We start from the raw sequence: 8,142 nt of genomic DNA on the forward strand, positions 1-8,142 counted from the left end.
TAGCACCGCTCCTCGCCGCTACACCTGCCCCCCTGCGCCCAAAACCGGCCCCCATTTCCCTAGTCCCGCCCCGGCCCGCCCCGCCGGGAGGGCGGCCCGGCCCGGCCCGGCCGCCTCCTCCTCCCGCCGCCGCCCCGCGGTGCCGCCGCCCCGCGGTGCCGCATCCCCGCCCCGCCGCCGCGGCCGCGGCCGGCGCTGGCCCTCGGGGTGCCGGCAGGTGCCGCGCCGCACTGCGTGTTGTGCGCGCAGGGGAGAGCCGCCGACCCCCCGTGTGTCTGGGCGTGTGTCTGTCTGGGCGTGTGTCCCCTTTGCCTTCCAAAAGAAGCAGCGCTGAGGCGTGCACGTCCACCCTCCGGCAGCCCCACCTGGAGCATCTGTCGTTTCTGGCATGAGGGGAATAAAATCAACGGTCAATATCGTGAGGGACAACAGAAAACAGATGACAGAAATGCATCACATTTGTTGACTATGTGATTGCCATTACTGCGTTCCTCTGACCCAGCCGAGCTGTTGCTACACGCTGGCAAAAGCCACAAAGTGTATTTTCCCAGCGGCGTGGACATGCGCAGGGGTTCCCGGTCTACTGCCCTTTCTCATGTTCACCTCCGGTAACTCGCACACCACACTGTGCCGTTGGCAGCCGAGAAGACGGATCCATCCCTGCCCTGCGGAGCTCACTGTCTGAAGAAGTACGACTAAACAAACAGAAGAGTGGGAGCACACCACTTAAAAGGAGAGATGCGGCCGCACTATCACAGCAACCATTGCACCTCAGTGTAACACCACCAAGTGACTGAAAACACCGGAGGGAAAGTATTAATGCATGCAATACCTAGTATTGCAACATCAGCTTTGAAAGTGGAGCTGTTTCCTAATGGAGGATCTCAACTCAGGCTGTCGATGAATGCCACCAACGTACTTAGATGATGTCTTCATCGTGCTCTCAGCAAGGGAGACCTGTGCTGCAAGGAGCCGTTGATGAGCAGCTCCTGAGCTTGTGTCTCACTGCGGTTTGCATCCACACTGAGAAGCTACCCAGGTGCTTCACCTGTATTAATGCTAAACTTGAGAAGACATCTTTAAGTCAGGCACAGTCTAAAATGCCTTTCCCCATGGCTGACAGGTCACAAGCACTGCAACCCCTCAGGTTCAAGAGTCTTGGCTGGACAAAGCATGTCCACTCCTGGGAGATAGCCCACGAGCTTCCTGGGAACAGCAAGGCGGCTTTTTCTCTGCGGTTTTCTCTAGCAGTTTGCTTTAGAATCATACAATCATAGAACGCTTCGGGATGGAAGGGACCTTTAAAGGTCACCTAGTCCAACCCCCCTGCAATGGGCAGGGACACCTACTAGATCGGGTTGCTCAGCCGATCCAGCCCATCCAGCCTGGCCTTGAATGTTTCCAAGGATGGGGCATCTACCACCTCTCAGGGCAACCCATTCCAGTGTTTCACCACCCTCATTGCGAAAATTTTTTTTTAATCAACCTCTTCTGTGTTTTTACTAGCACAACCTTAAATTTCTATAGCTACAAAAAAACGGGGATGGTATTATAAACTAGGCTGCCGCGAAAACGTGTGCCAGACAGTCTTGCTACAGTGAGTGTCTGCTAGTTGAAGTGACTGGCTTGCATTAGGCTGGCTTTTTCCATGGCCGCGCTCTTGAGTGTTGGTGCAGAGGCAGGTGCCAGCTGAACTGCTCCAGAAGAGCCAGAAAGTGCTGGGACAGGCGATACTGGGTAACGGGCGAGGTGTGGCTGCAGCTCCGATGGGACTGGCAAGGACACGCTACGCCACAGCCGGGGCAGGCGGCATAGCAAGCGGGGATCTTGCAGAGGTTTTTCAGTGCATTTCAGGCACAGCCTGACATTCTGTGAACTATGACATTTCCATTTAATCAGAGGAAATTAATGTAAATGAGGGATTATTCACCAAATTCTTCACTATTAGCGAGCGTTTGCAGCAGCGGGGGGAAGAGATGAAGAGAGGCTGGCAGCTCTTGTTTCCTATATGCTGTTTACTCAGAAATGGATGTCCCTTAAGAAGATACACTGTTGCCCCACTCCAAGGATTGAATCCCTTTTCCTCTCCTTCCTTTCCTAAAATCTCTTCCTTCTGTGACTATGCTCTTTTTCCCTTGCAGTTTCTGACAGACGTTGGTTGACACGCACTTAACATGTGGATGAGCTCAAGTGATTTTTAATCTATATTTAAACTAAGCGATTAAGCAAACAAACAGGGCAGCTCCCACGGGTTCGTTTCTCAGGTCTTGCCTGGCTCCTGACAGCTAACAGAAGGTGCAGGTTTAGTTTCACAACGCAGCGAGAGGAGTCAGACATTTTGGTTTTGCAAGACTGTTGTACAGGTCTTTTTGGTTTTTTGCAGTGAAAGTCTGTCCCGTTCCGATGAGCTGCTGACCCGACAGCCCCGGGGACAGGCTCTGCACAGGCAGCGGGTACAGCAGGAGAGGCCCACCGCACGCTGCCTCCCTGAGGCGCTCCTCGGCCAAGATCAGCTCCCTGGCTGAGTGGGAAATATGCAGTCTGCAAGGCTGTTTGGCCTCTCTCCCGGGAATTATAATTGCTACCAATTATGACGGTATTCCTCATGATGTGAATTCCCATCCACTGGGAATGAAGTGCAGAAGATCAAACTCTTTTCAGGCAGACCAACTATAGATTTCAGGTACTGTTAGCCTTCAGCCATTATCCAGCTGGGCTGCACTATCATCTGTAGCTTCTAAAATTAAACAGAAAAGCTGCTCCATTAGAGTACACAGTGATTTACAGTGGAAATTCAATTTAGATATTTAGGCAACATGTGTCACCACTGAACAAATTTTATACATCTGTACAATTATCAAAAAAGCACAGTTATTTAGAGGAAGACAATTTCTATTAATTATAGCCACCTTTCTCACTGGAGCTATAGCAGGAGAAGTCCATCTATGGACTAAGTTAAAAACAATAACTAAGCCAATTTGGATGAGGAGGAAACCAGGGCTTGTCTCTTGCGGTGGGGGCAAAGCTATGCATCAGCTCAAACTATTCCGTATAATCTCCCTTCTGAAGTGCAGTGCTACAATATTGGGAAACTGTGATGCTGCGATTTTTTTGCAGCTAGTGGTCCTGACTTTTACTGCCTCCTGAGCAATACTGCGCCTCTGACAACATCATATTCTGCCTCTCTGACTGATCTCATTTGTAACTTCGTAATTATGTGTGGCCACAGATCAACTTGCCTGAAAGTCCCAGAGTGGGAGCCACTATCACAGCCTTCTGCAAAACCTACCGAACTACTCACATTGCTTCAGAAAAAGCATTCCATGTTGTGGGAGTCGGCAGACCTCCGTTTTAAAAATAGCAGGGCTCCCTTCTTACCAAGGGAGAAAGAAAAATTTATCAGCCGCTCTTAACACGGTAGTCAGCAAACCTGGCCTTCAGCTTTACCCGTGTTTGTACAAGTGGGCTGTGTGTGTCAGCGCACTCCCTTTGCAAACGGTGCCCTTGGATCACGTTTCTGCATCCTTTCACAGTGCTACGTGTGAGGAAACACAAAACAATGAGAAATGGGGGGGTGACGAGAACAGGCGATGCCACCACGCACCGGGGCAGGTGCGTGGGGATCTAGAGGGAGAGAGGGGCTACGCTGGAGCGCAGGTGGCACAGCAAACCAGATGCCGTGATGCTAAGGGATACGCCAAAGAAGTCATGATACAGCCGCTGCCTGGCCAGGCACCTTCATAATCGCAAGCAATGAGACAACCAGTGCTGAGTCACCAGCGTTTTGTCATGCACCTGAATGTGCATCCTCCCTGGGAAAAACCAAGCATAATTACCACTTAAAAGAAGTGACAGACAAAAGGTTGAAGACAAGAGCCTGAGACTGGTTTTCCCTTGCGGTCTACCTCGTCTAGTCACTGCAATCTGCAGGAAGTGATGTCAAATCCTTCTTCGTATCATTTTCTATCAGCCTTGCAGAGGCAGAAATAGCCACAGCGCACAAGTCAGTGGAAAATCAGGCTTCGGCTATTCATGGAAAAATTACTACAGCTGAAATCAAAGGAAGACAGATCCTAGTATTTGCTTTCCCATATAGAGCTCTTGATTGATAGGAGCTCTGTAGTTTCTGAGTCCACACCAATAAAAATACTTTATGATTCTATAGCAGCTAATGGGTATTTCTGGTGCGCACTGGAGATGTGTGATTTTGAAATGCCTTTTAGGAAAATAAAAAAAGGAGAGAAACAACGTGAGAATACAGCTCCCGCTATACTGGCCTCTGAACTACTTTATTGCTCCTTGGAAATAAAAGCAATGCCATGGGGGATGCACAGAGATGTTCTGGTTCATCTGTTCACTGCCACTCTAGTTAAATGCGGAGGCAAAAAGCTACAACAACGTTATACTACATTTTAAGATTACAAAATAATAAATTTAAATGAAATGACAATGCCACTAGCTTCAAAAATATTTTCTTAAATGTTCCAAGTGAAGATAAGCACCTATATTGTACTCAGCCCCTTTCTCAAAGACAAATTCATCTCCTATCTGACTTGCACAGGAACAAGTCCTACCTCTCAGATGTTCTATAAATAATTTAGAAGTATGTTGCCATCTGCTGGAGAAAGTACATCTTTTAATAAATCAACTGATAAATGTGAAAAAGTGGGCAAGGTTTAAGGCACTCAAAGCCCTTTCTTTAAATCTGAAACAGAAACAGCGGAACTTCAGACTAAGGATAGGTTGGGAGACAATGCTCTGAGCTTAATTTAATTATGTCAATCAATTAGACGCTTTATGTGAAAAGAGGAGTTAACATTTAACTGGAAGGGGTGAGGGAATTAGCAAGAGGAAGGTGATAAGGTTCACATTCTCCATGTGAACCAGAGAAAGGCAGGCAGTTAACACCAAAGAGTGAGGGGCTGGGTTGAAGAGGGATGGCTAGGAAAACCATAAAATGCTGTAAGACCGCTGTCTCCGCCAAGTTACCAGTTTCAGTTCTCAAGCTTATAATTTCTAGCTCTTCCTTGAGGATCAGAACTGAGGGATTAGCCACAGGGTGCTGGTGATAGAAAAAAGGTTTTCTCACTATAAAAGCCTGTTTCTCTCCTTTCTCTCGGGCGCTTGTATGCTCGCTCTAGGACTGACGGGTTACGCCTGTAGAGTTTCCATGAGGACATTCAGTGTGCTTACTGGAGGGCAGCATGCTCTGGTGTGCACGTGTAGCATCAACAGATCTTGACAGGCCGCTTGTGGGAAAACGTCTTAAGGTGTCAGAGGAGCCGTGGTAAGCAGCTCTGCCATTGCTGCTCTGCCATAATATGATTCCACCCAGCATTTGCTGGTCTGCAGGAAGACTGCTTCTGACAAGGAGTCTGGAGAGCTTGGGTGGCTGGTTAATGGTTAGGAGGTGGGCTCTGGCAAACTCATTTCGAGCTTTGATCTCTTCCAGTGTAAATTATAATTGTTGTATGGCTTCCCATATAGGTTCCAGTTCAGGTTCTCATGGGTAACCGTGACACCCATAGGTACACAGCCACGGCACTTTCTTTTACTGTAGTAAATTTGTACATAGAATTCAAGTGGTCGCTCAAAGACTCCGTCTGTGTCACTGGGGAATTGTCACTCTTGGGGGACGGTCCCTCGATTGGGTGGGGGACATAGGTTGACAGTTGGACTCGATGATCTTAAGGGTCTTTTCCAACCTTGACAATTCTATGATTCTGTGATCTACAGGGGGTCTGAGAGCCTGGCTGTATATTACCTCTTTGTTGGTATTTTACGGAGGCTGTTGCGTTTGGGAAAATACACCTATTTGCCTATGGCTTTTATGAATGCAGTGTACTTTTTATGTTGATCACAGTGAAGGAATATTCTATAGACAGTGAGGTGGAGTGATGATCAGTACCGTGTCTGTAGTGGAAATATGTGAGGAAGTCCAGGGTTTAACTCAAATTGTAATCGTGTTGCCAGGTTATCTCAGGGGCAGTTCAAGTCATTTAAATCTGAGCTGCCTTTGTTCTGCCCTTACCTCTTCCCACAGCCACGTCTTCCTGCCCTCTCTTCTGCACCAGCACTCGTGTTTAGGTCGTGGATTGCACAGTCATCTGCCGTGGGGCAATGAACTGGCTCACTCTGCAATCATACATGCACTAATACTGGCACAAAGTACGGGCCAGACAGGGCAGCCAGGAGTGACAGAGACACAGTGTTGTGGAAGCCCAGATTTAGACAGGCTTAATCTGCTGGGGATCTGAACCTTGGACACAGTATATGTTTGTCAATGCCATTATCTAGAATCTGTTCAAGGCAGCTGAAGAGATTAGCATGTTGTACAGCATCTAGATGTCCATAGCTGTGTCCATAGCTTGGAGAAAATGCTAACTGTTTAAGCCAAAATTACTGCGAGTGTGATCACAGCCATACAAAAACAAGACCAGAACTTAGGTTTCCAATCCAAGCCCATCACCGAAATCGCTCCTTTTAATTCTTTCCCACAAGTCCCTCTTATAGACTTATACCACTACTATACACAAAATGTAATCATCTGATTCTCCATGCACTCCTGGTGAATCAAAGGGCTGATAAATCTTTTGCCTGCAACCCTTGCTCTCCCCTTCTTTTCAGAATATGAAATCTGTGAATGCAGCACTGGGATATAATTATTGCACATGTTTGTAAATTAAATAGTCACTGCAGATGATAGTGCAGATGGATGGAGCAGGCTTGTGGGCCGGGATTAGCTTTAGGCTGATGTTTCATTTCCAAATAAGATGAGGATCTGGCTTCCAATTTAACCACACTAAAATCAGACAAAGGTTTCTCATGAGGTATCAGTCCTAACCGCTAATAATATCTGCCAGAATGAGAAAGAAAATCTCTTCCATTTCTGGACCTGACCAAGAAAAAAAAAAAGATTATAAAGACATGTCCTGATCTAGGCTTTGAATGCAAACACCTCATAGGGCTGGACACTGAGAAATCTGTGCACAAATTTCAATTTAGCCTAATTTCCAGATATATTTCGAGAGAGTTTATTTCCCCCTTGCCAAATAACCTTTCAGTCTTCTATTGCTAAAAATGTGACTAAAAAGAGAAAAAGCATAAATATCATTGTTGGAGGCAACAGGGAGAGACCTCATCTAAAATGAGGGGTCAAACTATCCTCACCCGTTACATAAACATGAGCTGAAGCTGCAGCCGATGCAGAGAAGAACTACTCGCGTGCTCCAGGAAACTAACTGCCTCCTCTTAAAAAGAGGAGAGAGGCAAGAACTTCTTGGTTTGGTAAATCCTGGATTTAGTACATCTGAATGAAGGCTATGATTGGTGATGATTTTTGCGAAGGAAATCAATGCCCTAAAATGTCCCTTACACTAAAGGGCAGTGTTTGAACAAGAACAAATGGATTCTGACTAGCCACAGCTTATGTTAGACTGGAAATCGGAGCTTGAAATCATGAGAGTAATCAGCATCTGGAACAGGTATGAGCCAGAGCAGTCAGGGGAAAAAATACCCACGCTTTCAGACAGAGCTTGATAGGAATAGAGAAAGGACTATATGATGTGGTATCTACAAGAGTGGGAGAATGGATCTGATAGTCCAAGAAGTCCCTTCCTACCTCATTACCCTAAACCTAATGTAATTTGTGTGTACCTTTTGAGAAGCTGAAAGAGAACAGTTGCTGTTTATGATGATCAGGATGATTGGAGAGCAAAGGAATGTGGTTTTGTTGTTTTGGCTCAGAGCTGCCACATAAAGAGGGTAAACAGCAGAGGCTGGAGCTGGGTCTCTTGTCTTGCCAGCGCTTGCAGGCAGGCTGAGTCAGGAAGAGCCATCTTATGTTTTTAGAAAGGCAGGCAGAGGTGACCCCACAGAGGCGTGCCACGCGAGCCTCCAGGAACCCAGCTAGCGTGGGACCTGCACATCCGGCTCCGTGCTGGGGAGGCGGCCTGAGGCTGAGCGACGCAGACCGGAGCCCTAGTTTATGGGGGTGAGGTGTCCAGTAAAAGGGCAGAGAAGAAGGAGATTTAACTTTCTTGTTTGTGCAAAGCCAACCACATGCCACTGCTACTGGTGGTGCCTCACTGCCACCTAATGTGCAAGCTAAGCTTGGGAAGACCTCCTCTGTCTTGTAATGGA

The sequence above is a fragment of the Nipponia nippon genome, unplaced genomic scaffold (genome assembly GCF_047370975.1).
Source record: "Nipponia nippon isolate SJK-2023a ecotype South Korea unplaced genomic scaffold, ASM4737097v1 scaffold_10, whole genome shotgun sequence".
Lineage (NCBI taxonomy): Eukaryota > Metazoa > Chordata > Aves > Pelecaniformes > Threskiornithidae > Nipponia > Nipponia nippon.